The sequence below is a fragment of the Pleurodeles waltl genome, chromosome 3_1 (assembly GCF_031143425.1).
Source record: "Pleurodeles waltl isolate 20211129_DDA chromosome 3_1, aPleWal1.hap1.20221129, whole genome shotgun sequence".
In the NCBI taxonomy this organism is placed as follows: Eukaryota; Metazoa; Chordata; class Amphibia; order Caudata; family Salamandridae; genus Pleurodeles; species Pleurodeles waltl.
In genome coordinates this window covers 1291258019-1291270408 of record NC_090440.1, presented here as the reverse complement: position 1 = coordinate 1291270408, position 12390 = coordinate 1291258019, and positions in this window count along the sequence as shown.

The following is a 12390-nucleotide window of genomic DNA, read 5'->3' as shown; positions in this document are numbered from 1 at the left end:
TCCTGCGAGGCCCTCAGGATACATGATCACCAAGACTTGCTCCTCCCATGTTGTTAGTTGTGGGGGAGGATGTCGGGGTCCACCGCCAGTCCTCTGTACAGCTACCTGGTGTCTTGCAACCACGGAACGCACCTTCCTCCATAGGTGGTTCCACCTCTTCCTGATATCATCCCTTGTTCTTGGGTGCAGTCCCACGGCATTGACTCTGTCCACGATTCTCCGCCATAACTCCATCTTCCTAGCAATGGATGTCTGCTGCACCTGTGATCCGAATAGCTGTGGCTCTACCCGGATGATTTCCTCCACCATGACTCTTAGCTCCTCCTCAGAGAACCTGAGGTGTCTTTGGGGTGCCATGGGTGTAGTGTGAGTGGTATGTGTGAGGGTGTGTGGGGTGCTGTGTTGGGGTGTGTGGATGGTGAATGGGTGATGATGTTCTGTGGCTCTGATTCAGTGGGTGCTCCTGGCTTGTCTCTCTCTCAGTTGGCAATTTCTTTTTTCGTTGTAAGGGTTTTTTGATAATGTGTGTGTGTGTGTTTTATAGTGTTGTGGGTGTGTGGGTGTGGTAATTGTATGTGTGTCAGGTGTGTGTAGTTTGAATTGTCCAACGTGGTGCTGTTTTGTTAGTGTGTGTGTATTATGAGCGCGGCGGTATGTACAGCCAATGGTTTACTGCGGTTAAATGTCCACTGTGGTGATTCGTGGGTCATGATGCTGTGGGCGTATTTCTGTTGGCGTAACAGTGTGGGTTCTGCTACCGCCAGTTTATCACTGACCTTTGTGCTGGTGGACTTCTGTGTGTGTCTGTATAATGGCAGATTTCTCTGTGTGGGTCATAATACCCGTAGCGGTATTCCGCCGCGGTCACGGTATGTTGGCGGCCGTCAGCATGGCGGTAGGTGGCATTTACCGCAAATGTTGTAATGAGGGCCTAAATGTACACTATTAGACACGGTCCCTCACTGATCCCGGTTCTTCCTTATCCCTTCCCCCTCCTACCAGGTTATACTAGCCAATAATAAAATTTTCAAACCGTACATCTTTTCCCTCTATTCGTTATTTTTCCACTCTTGCCCATCCTTCTGTGGGGACCGACATGTCCGGAAACGGAGACATACCTAGGAAGAAAAGAAAAAACACAACATTAATAAAAAGTCCCAAGAGGAAGACAACTAGAGAGAAAGAAAAGAAGAGAAAAGAAATAAGAAATAAGAAAGATAAAAGAATAGACAAAGAAAATAAAAATAAATCACGTTCTCACCCCCATATAAGGAGTCGTCCGTCTGTTTCTTTATTAGCTATAACCCTGGTAAGGATAAGCACTAACATACCCACTACATTTCCCTAGGTGCTGGCTGAGCTAGGTCCACAATCGCAAGCTACCCACATTGGAAAGAGGGTCAGTTTTTGGTGGAAAAATGTGCAGCGTCTATGGTGCATTTTGGGCCATTTCCTGATGTAGGCACTTAGCTTACCCACACAAGTGTGGTTCGATTTTTATTAGGAGACCAGGGGGAATGCCGGGTGGAAGGAAGTTTGTGAATCCCCGCAGAGTCCAGAACTTACGATCACGGAAATGTGAGGAAAACCTGTTTTTTAGTGAAAGTTTGAAGTTTGCAAGGGATTCTGGGTACAAAATGTGGCGTGAGCCACGCATGTCAGCCCACCCTGGATATCACTAGGTGTCTAGTTGTCTTTTTGTAACGTCTCTTTATTGGGTTTTAAAACAGTTAACATGAAGCAGTTGGGTACTCAGAAAGGTTTACATAGCGTGATACAGTGGCACAACAAATCGGGTAGCATATATGTAATCAACAGTAATCTGAAGCCGGTACATACAATCTCAGATCAAAGTATCAAGATGTTAGGCAGCGCATAATAACTTAGGGAGGATAGAGGATGTCATTACAAACATGGCGGTGTGGCCCGCCATTCCGGCGGTGGTGGGAAAACCCGCCAGCCGGCATGGCGGACCACACTGCCACATAATGAACACAATGAGGGCCGCCAGGCTGCCTCCGTCAGGCAGCCTGGCAGCGGTCATAATCATTATCCGACAGGGCAGCAGTGCTGCCCCTCGGATAATGATTCCTCAGCCTCCTGCCTTTCCCTGGTGGGTTTCCCCTCCAGGGAAAGGCTGGCGGAAGGGGTGTACTGGGGCCCCTGTGCAGTGCCCCATCGCGCAGGTCTCTGCTCAATTTTCTGGCAGTGATCTGCACAACGGGTGCAGCTGCACCCGCCGCACAGAGACATTGGCTGCGGCTCCATGTGGAGCTGCCGTCAATGTCCCGGCCAGGCACTCCTGTGGGCCGCCGGCTGACCGCCAGCATGATCACGGCAGTTTCAACTGCCATGTTCATAATGAGGGCCAGAGTGTGTTAAGTGTGGGAAAGGTGAACTGGAGTATAAAGTTACACGACTAAGGCAAGGGGGTGACAACATCGGCGAGGCAGTAAGTTCCCACTGTAAAAAAGACACAAAGCATGGTAGGACACAATGCAAAAACTAATATTACAGTGCAATGCTTGGTGACTGGTGTGCAAGCGCGCAACATATATACGAGGGGAGGGGAAGGGCATTGATGGGCTTGGCATCCAGAGGGTCACGGGTACACGGATCATGGGAGTGCAAGGAGCTATACGAAAACTATGAGCAGCCTCAGGGGGGACATATCGTTGCTACTCACTTTTTGTTGAAAGTCTGACAGCAAGGTGGCCCAGCAGGGAGAAACAGGGCACTTACGGAGGCCACGGGCTTCTTCATAGCAGAGCGCCTCTTCCTCAGTGATGCCCCATATGCAGGGTGCCCCATGCCATGCCTCTACCGGTGGCAGGATTGGGGAGCACCAGTGGAGCATGAGAGATAGTATGACAAGAAGGATTATGTACTTTATGTCTCTTGCAACTCTTGAAAATTCCTAAGGCACGTGCTTCCTACATTTGTAGGTCGGTGAGCTCTGTGACCTTTAATAGTGTGTTATGTATCGAATGCCAGGTCCAGGTCCGTGACATGGCAACATGAGCAGGTGGTGTGTGCTTTGGACCAACAGTGGTTCAGATGTGAATGGGTAAGATATGTTCTGTGCAACATGAAATATTGGATGTTCTTGAAGCAGGAGTTGCACAAGACCTGTTGAGGATATTCTAGCGTTAATTCCCACTCCTTAACATTTAAGGCCCTCCCAAAGTCTTCCCCCCACTTGTTTCATAGCGTTGTAAGGGGGACATCCAAGAGGTCCAGAATGGCCTTTTAGAGAGAGTTAGGTGAAAGGTGTCTGCTAGTGGCCATCTCAAAAATAGTGTGCAGAACTGGATGAGCGGGTGGTTCAGAATCCAACGAGCCCCATAGAGTGAAGCAAGTGTGACAGAGTTGCCTATAAGTCAGACCATGACCTGGGCGGAGTGTGTAGTCTGTAGTGAGTTAGTCAAAGGAGAGAAGCTGACGTTCAGAGTGAAGGTCTCTGACTGTGTGAAGGGAGTGTGTAGTCCACACCATTATGTGCATTGCAGTAAAATAACATGGGAAATGGGGGAATCCCACCAAGGGGGAGGATGGATGTGTAGGAGGGCCTGCCCCAGGAGAGACGATATACCCGTAGCAAGCATTTACATGCCACTTTCACCTCCAGGGACCAAGGGGAGGGAGGCAGTGCCTTTGAGAGGAGCAGGTTGCTCACTGTTGCTGTTGTCAGAATTCCCCACGAGTCACTGGTCTCATCCATGAGGCGGCCAGCCACCCAGTGTAAGAGCTACTGCAACTGCACAGCCAGAAAATAGGCATCAAAAGAGGGGGTCCCTAGCCTACCAAAACTGACCGAAAGCTGTAGTTTTTTAGGGACATACAGCAGGTTTTGGAACTCCATATCAGCATCAAGGCCCACCAAGTAGGATCATGGGGGGATGAGAGGAAGATTGGCAAAATAATTGGGCAACCTGGGTAATATGATCATTTTCACCAAGGCTATCTTGCCAATAGGAGCAAGAGGATGGGATTTTCAGAACACAACCAGAGAGCAGATGCCCATCAGTGCTCTGTGAAGATTTCCCTCAAAGAGGTTTGTAGGGGTATGACAGAGTTGGATGCCCAGGTACTGTGCTGCTCCAGGGCTGTAATGAAAAAAGGACTCACTGAGGTAGATGGTGCATGGGAGTTGGTTGGGGCAAAGGGGGTAAATTGCTGACTTGGACCACTTTATCCATGGTCCAGAGGCATCTATGAATCTGGAAAGGGTGATATGGAGTGTAGTGAGGGTTGTCTTCATGTCACAAAGGTAAAGTAGGAGATCATCAGCGTACAAAGAGACCGCATGAGTGCGATCCGCTATGGGTATGCCCCAGGAGTGACCCTCCTGTCGCAGGCATATGGTCAGTGGTTCCATTGCCAGGGTAAAAAGTAAGGGAGAAAGTGGGCAGCCTTGCCGATTGCCACAGCTAACTGGACAAAATAAGAGAGCCATGCCAAATTCTGGACATCGGGTTCCAATAGAGCAACTGTGTGTACGCAAGTAGGCCTTTCTCGTCACCCTTGCGCGTAAATACTTGAAAGAGGTATTCCCATCAGAGCATGTCAAACACTCTCTAAATCAAATATGAGGAAAGCAGCATTTGAAAAAGAGGTTTGAACCAGATTCTGAATGTGGAAAGGATGCCGGATATTTTAAGAGGTGTTATGGCCTGGACTAAACCTTTTTTGGTCTGCATAAATAAGGGCTGGGACAACCTGGGAATATCTACTGGCGAGGATCTTACCGAGAGTTTTATAATCAGCACTCCTGATTTCAATGGGTCAATAGGATTTTAACTGCATAGGGCACCGATTAGGCTTGGGAATAGAGACTAAAAGGGATTCTCGCATGGAATGAGAGACTTCAATATATTCAAGGGTTGCTTCATACATCTTTGTGAGTTGAGGTGTGAGGACAGCTGAAAGGGTTGAGTAGTATTCCAGGGGAAGGCCATCAAGGCCTGGGGCTTTATTGTGTTCTAGGTCCTTAATGGCTTATGTCACCTCGTGTGTGGTAATAAGGCGTCCAGGGTCTCTATAGTAGTTAGGTGGTGAGTAAGTGGTAGTGGTATGTCCATTAGGAAAGTCTGCAGTGTAGCTGGTGGGACATCCAGAGGGGCTTAGTAGATCATCAAGTAATAGGAGTGAAACTCCTGCAGAATCGCATCCTAGGAGTGAAATATCAATCCTGAGTGAGACATGATCTCCTTAATGGGGGCCGTGTGGGTGTCCTGTCTGAAAAGTCAGGTGAGCAAGCACCCAGCCTTTTCTCCCCCCCTGTGGACCCTGGTCACGTGGGCTGCAAAGTTAAAGCATTGCAGACGCTCTAAGAGAGCTGTGCAATCCGATTTTGCCTCCTCATAAGTGGGGACAATGGTGGGCTCGTGGTCCTCTTTTGTTGCCTAAGTCGGCAAGCCGGGTCTCCTTTTTTAATATGTTGCATTCTAGGGCCCTGCGGACCCGGTTATCTCCTGTATGCAAGCACCTCTAATGTCAACCTTTAACACATTCTATGGCCCTCTTTGCAGCTGTATTGTGATTCTCAGTAGAGTAGTGTCAGATATGCATCTCCTGCGATGCCAGGATGGAGGGGTTCTCCAGGATGTCATTGGGAGATGCCATATTGGCATCAGGGGGCGGGGAGGTAGCCATTGTAGGCCTACAATATGGGCATAGTGTTCGGAGGTCAGCTGACCCAGGTAGTCCGAGTGCCGTACTATGAAAAGGATGGAGCTTGAACATAGAAAAAGATCAAGGCAGACATACAGGCTGTGTGGGATCGAGTGAAATTAGTATATTTTAGCACTGGGATGTTGAGTCCTCCAGGTGTCTACTAGGGACCAGTGCTGGATCCAGCTGCAGAATCAAGCCTCCTCCGCACAGGGCATGGGGGGTCATGGCCTTGTTGGTGATGCCTGCTGAGAAAGGTGTCCAGCACACAGGTATAGTCACCGCCTATGATCCAGGGTATTTGCATTTTAAGTTTAAGGGCCAGGTTAGCTGACACGATGTCCCAAAAAGTGTCCTGTTCCGTACTGGGTGGATAAATGCTCCCAATTAGGACAGCACAACTGTCTAGATGCCCCTCCAGCAGGACATATCTGCCTTCTCTGTTCAGGGTAACACCCAACTTCTGAAAAGGGACCCCTGGTCTGATCCAGACTAGAGCGCCTTGAGCTGATGCAGAGTAGGTTGTGGCATGTTAAGTGCCCCACCATCTCTTGCGGAGTGCCCAAGCTTTTCAATTGTCATATAGAATTAATGGAAAAAAACAATGTGCTCCCGGTGGCGTTTTGCATAGGAATATACCACATAGCACTTTCTGGCCGTGTGCATGCCTCGGACATTCAGGGTAAGAATCTTATGCCCATGGTAGGCATTGCAAAGATAGTGTTGCGAGGGATTGATGCGAAAGGGGTGAAGGGCTGCCGGAGTCTGAAGCATTAAGTATACCTGCATTGTGTCTTGTATGTGATTTGCGTGCCTCAATTGAACAGGTAGGAGAACCCCTCACCCCTCACGCACTCCACATCACACCCCTCTCCACATTACCCAACACACCCTCAGCAACACACATCACACAACACCCATGGCACCACAAAGGCATCCCCGTTTCACTGAGGAGGAGTTAAGGGTCAGGGTGGAGGAAATTGTCTGGGTAGAGCCACAGATCTTTGGAGCACAGGTACAGCAAATATCTATAGCAAGGAAGATGGAGCTATGGCAGAGAATCATGGCCAGGATCAATGCCGTAGGACAGCACCCAAGAACAAGGGACGACATCAGGAAGTGGAGGAACGAGCTACGGGGGGATGTATGTTCCATAGCAGCAAGACACCAGCTCACCATACAGAGGACTGGCGGTGGACCCCCACCTACTCCCCCACAGCTCACAGTATGGGAGGAGCAGGTACTGGCAATACCGCACCCTGAGGGACTCGGTGGATTTGCCAGAGGTCTGGACACTGGTAAGTCAACATTTAACAATTAGCACCCCCATACCTGCATGCCATCACACACCCTCACCCTCACTCCCATCACTCCACCAACACATCTCACTAATCCCAATGTCAAGCCCTGCATGGACACTCATCACTAAAGCATGCACAGCATAGGGAAACTAACAATCCCACAATACACCAAAATACACAAGCAAAAGCTGGCAGGGTAACACCAACCATAAAGGGGAATCTACGGAAGTACAAATGTCATACACGTGAAGCATAATACATCATTTACATCCCCAGAGATTCCCAAGCCAATGTCAGTGGAGAGGCGGTGCCACCACAATCCAGTCCCCCAACAGAAGAGGCCCCCAGTGATGACAGTAACTCTGGACTTCTGGATCTGGACGACTGACCTACCTGGCCCATCAGGGACCACTGGCAGCCGATCACCCAAGGCCACTCACAGACCACCACAGAGCCTCCCCATCAGGAACCAACACCACAACACCCACCCAGCAAACCCACGACTCTGTCCCCAGGACACGACAATCAGCAGTGTGCCAACCTGTACAGTGTCCCCAGCCCACACCTCACCCACAAGACAATCAGGGACCTGGGGTCAGTGGCAGTGGGCACACCGTTCAGGGGACAGAGGCACAGGCCAACAGGGACACTGGGAGGACTGCTGTGCACCTGGGGGAGGACAAGCCCAGGGAACCGACTCTCCAGGAGGCACTCACCGAGATCCTGGGAGCCTACCAACATTCCCAGAACACAATGGGCCAGATCCTAGACAACGTGCAGGAGAACAGGTGGCTGCAGGAGGGACAGTATCAGGGGAGCAGGGAGGACTGACAGGCCATCAACACTACCCTGAGCTCCATGGCAGGGGTGCTGGCAGACATGGCCAACAAGGAGGCAACAGCACACCAGCGGCCCCTACCACTAGCCAGTCATCTGAACAGCCCTCCACTTCCGCTACCACTAGTGGTCAGGAGGGTCTGCCACAGGACCCACAGGCCGTCAGCATCCCTCTCCCTGCAGAAGGTGAACCACCCTGCAAACGTTCCCTGTGAACCAGACAGAAGCCAGAGTCACTTGCCAAGACCACCGCCAAGAAATGAGACTCTCCTGATTGTCCCCCTTGTGTCCCACTCAGTCACCTTGTCCACCTTAAACTGCTATTTCTCCCCTTCCTATGTCCCCATGGACACTGCACCTCTGCTACAAACAGACTGGAACAATACCCTGGCCTTTCCTCCATCATTACCCCATTCCATTGCACTTCCCCCTCTATATTTTAGCACAACAATAAACACCCTTGGATAAAACTCGACTACTAGTATTTCATGTATTGCAATTTTGTATTGATTGAAACAACTACGACCATTGCAAATGAACTGTACATAGTGTGAGCATAGAATGAATGACCTGTTGCTGGCTGTTGTGATCACATCAGGACATTGTTGTCAAATCACCAACATCTGTAAAATGAATATCCATAGGTTACAGTAAGTAGGGGAAATAAGTGGGTAATGCCAGCATGCCAATGCCACACAGAATACACCAATAGTCATAGAAATGTGAAGTTGCACTGTCTCACCTGTGTGTCATTGGAAGTACTGACGTATCACTAATGTTCTGTTGTCCACATCCTCATCCTCTGCCTCCTCATCCTCACTAACCTCAGGGTCCACTGCTATCACAGGGGCATCTCCAGTCTCCTCCTCCTACAGAAAAGGTACATGGCGTCTGAGGGCCAGGTTGTGCAACATGCAACATGCCATTACTATCTGGCAGACGTTCTTCGGTAAGTAGCAGAGGGATCCACCTGTCAGATGGAGGCACCTGAACCTGGCCTTCAGCAGGCCGAAGTCCTCTGAATGATCCTTCTGGTTCGCCCATGTGCCTCATTATAACATTCTTCTGCCCTTGACCTGGCATTCCTCACAGGGGTCAGCAACCACAATAGGTTTGGGTAACCAGAGTCACCTGCAAATATTGAGGGACAATGTTTAGCCACACACTATCCTATTGGGCCAACAGCATAGGCATACATCAACATACACTGGGTGGGGACCAAGGCTCACCTATTAGCCACACCCTGTTCTTCTGTAGTTGGGACATCACATTTGGGATGCTGCTGTTCCTTAGGACAAAGGCACCATGCACCGACCCAGGATACTTAGCATTGACGTGGAAGATGTTCTGTTGAGCCAGGCACACCATCTGCACATTCATGGAGTGGAAACTCTTACGATTCCTGTACACCTGTTCATTTTGCCGGGGGGGGGACAAAAGTAATATGTGTTCCATCAATCGCCCGAATTATATTGGGGATATTTCATACTGCATAAAAACCGGCCTTAATAGTGGCCAAATCCTCTACTTGTGGGGAAGCAATGCAGCTTCACATGTGTTTTATCAGGACAGACAAGACTCTTGCCAGCACAATTGAGAACATTGGCTGTGACATTCCTGCTGCCAAGCCCACTGTCACTTGGAAAGAACCAGTTGCCAGGAAATGGAGCACTGATAGAACTTGCACAAGAGGGGGGATCCCAGTCAGGTGACGGATAGCTGTGATCAGGTCAGGCTCCACCTAGGCACACAGCTCTGTGATTGTGGCCCTGTCCAGTCTATAGGTGAGTATAATGTGCCTGTACTCCAGTGTAGCCAAGTCCACCCGGAGCCTGTATACGGGGGTATGTCTCCATCTACTGTTCATCCGCATCTGTAGGTATCTAAGGGACACAAGAGTGAGTAGGCTGTCACAATTTGAACAACTATACCACAATAGCAGTCCACATTGTGCAATCATGTTTTGGGAAAGTGTAATTTAAAAGTATGTGCCCATATATCCTGTGACGCAGAAATTATTAATAAGCCTGCTGACCCCCCCCCCCTAAAATGGCATCCACCTGTCCTGTGTGGAGGGAGAGGTGGAAGTGAGGTGATGCCACTGACGTTGTTCACCGTGGCAGTAGGCGGTCGTGAACTGACGTGCAATTCCTCATTGGTTTATATTGGGCCCTATGGGGTACAGTGGCCAATGGGGATCTATGCCGGCAGTGACGTATGCACCGCCGTGGACGTGACTGCCATTTTATTTCACATTCCTCACTTGTTTCCTGACCTTCCATAGGAGAGGACCTACAATGCATGTACTGTTGCGACCTGTGTCTGGAACCTACCATGGCCTGTGTGACCGGGGAAAGGGCCCCAGCCTTCACTTCGGAGGAGTTAGAGCGACTCGTGGATAGGGTCCTACACCAGTGCAGACAGCTGTATGGGCCTCCAGACCAACAGGTGAGTGCACTGTGGGCACAATCCATGTGGCATGAATGCATGGAGTTGTGTGTGAAGGCATCATGTAAGGGGGAGTAGATTTCCTCTTAGCGGTGTAAATGGTGTGTGCTGGGCTATGTGTGTGCCAGTGGTGATGGAAACGGGTATGGTGGGCCATTTGTGTGACAGGCTGGACTGTTTGTCTAATGATGTTCTCCTGTCTGTTTTGCCTCTGCAGGTCAGCGCCCATCAAAAGAAGGGAATATGGCGTGCCATCGCCAAGGATGTGCTGACCCTGGGGGTCAATGATAGGTGGAGCACCCACTGTCGGAAACACTGGAATGGCCTCTCAACGAGGAAGGGGTACCGTTGGACCCTGACCCCCCCTGATGGCCCGCATACTGGCAGTGGCCTACCCTGAGCTGGATGGGTGCATGAAGACATCACAGCAGCCACAAGGGGGTGAGTACAGTCACTATAATTACAACTTATGGCTGGTGGGGTGGTATCCGGGTGGTGGTTGTGTTAATGGGTGCCCCTAAGGCCAGGCCAGACTTAGCAGTGTCGGTCCTCTGGAGGCTAAGGGTTGAAGAGAAAATACGTTACCCAGTATTCACTTCTAGGCAGATCTGTGTGGGTCCCAAGTGGGCGCAGTTGGCGGTGTGTGCCCCACCTTATGCCTTGGTGACTAGCCATTTCACTGGTAGTGCAATACATAGTGCATAGGCCTGTTCCCTGTGTGTGAGAGTGGTGTGTACACCAACGGTGGTGTTGATGCAGTCATTGACCCAGTGTATCCTTTGTCTCTCTCTCTCTCTCCCTTTTTTTTAGTCATCCTGTCCTTATATGCATTAGCATCATCTGGCGGAGGAGCAGAGTCACTGGCGACAGAGGGAGCAGCATCCCACAGGACCCAGAGGCAGAGTCCACTGACGCTGAGGGAACCAGTGGGACGGAGGGCGAGGGGAGCACCACGGCGGAGACTGGAGGTGACAACACAGACTCAGATACCTCCTACGTTGGGAGCTCCCTGGTAGTGGCGGACACCTCTGTGACCCCCCAGCTGCAGGTACAGCCGCCACCTGTAGGAAAGGACCATCTTTCTTGGCATGTTACCCCCATTTTTACCTATTTGTCAGTATGTTTTTGCCTGTCTCAGTGGGATCCTGCTGGTCAGGACCCCAGTGGTCATAGTTTATGTCTAATGCATGTGTCTGTATAGTGCTTGACTGTGTCACTGAGGCTCTGCTAATCAGAACCTCAGTGCTTATGCTCGCTCTGCTTTTAAATTTGTCACTATAGGCTAGTGACTTCATTTACCAATTTCATTTGGCACACTGGACCCCCCTTATAAGTCCCTAGTATATGGTACCTAGATACCCAGGGCATTGGGGATCCATATGGGCTGCAGCATTTCTTTTGCCACCCATAGGGAGCTCAGACAAACCGTTGCACAGGCCTGCCATTGCAGCCTTCATGAAATAACGCACACGTTATTTCACAGGCATTTTAACTGCACTTAAGTAACTTATAAGTCTCCTAAATGTCTAACCTTCACTTACTGAAGGTTAGGTGCAAAGTTACTTAGTGTGAGGGCACCCTTGCACTAGCAAAGGTGCCCCCACATAGTTCAGGGCCATTTCCCGGGACTTTGTGAGTGCGGGGACGCCATTACACGCGTGCACTACATATAGGTCAATACCTATATGTAGCTTCACAATGGTAAGATCATGGAATTGTCCCCCCATTCCAAATCTGATATTGGGGAGCCAACTCCATGCATACTGGGGGCTCCACCATGGACCCCCAGTACTGCCAAACCAGCTCTATGAGGCTTGCACTGCAGCTGCTGCCACCTCACCTCACAGTCAGGGTTCTGCCCTCCTGGGATCTGGGCAGCCCAGTCCCAGGAAGGCAGAACAAAGCATTTCCTCTGAGAGCAGGGTGTTACACCCTCTCCCTTTGGAAATAGGTGTTACAGGCTGGGAAGGGGAATCCTCCACTAGTCTCTGGATATGTTTAGAAGCGCACAGATGGTGCCTCCTTGCATAAGCCAATCTACACCGGTTCAGGGACCCCTTGTACCCTGCTCTGGTGCGAAACTGGACAACTGGACAAAGGAAAGGGGAGTGACCACTCCCCTGTCCATCAC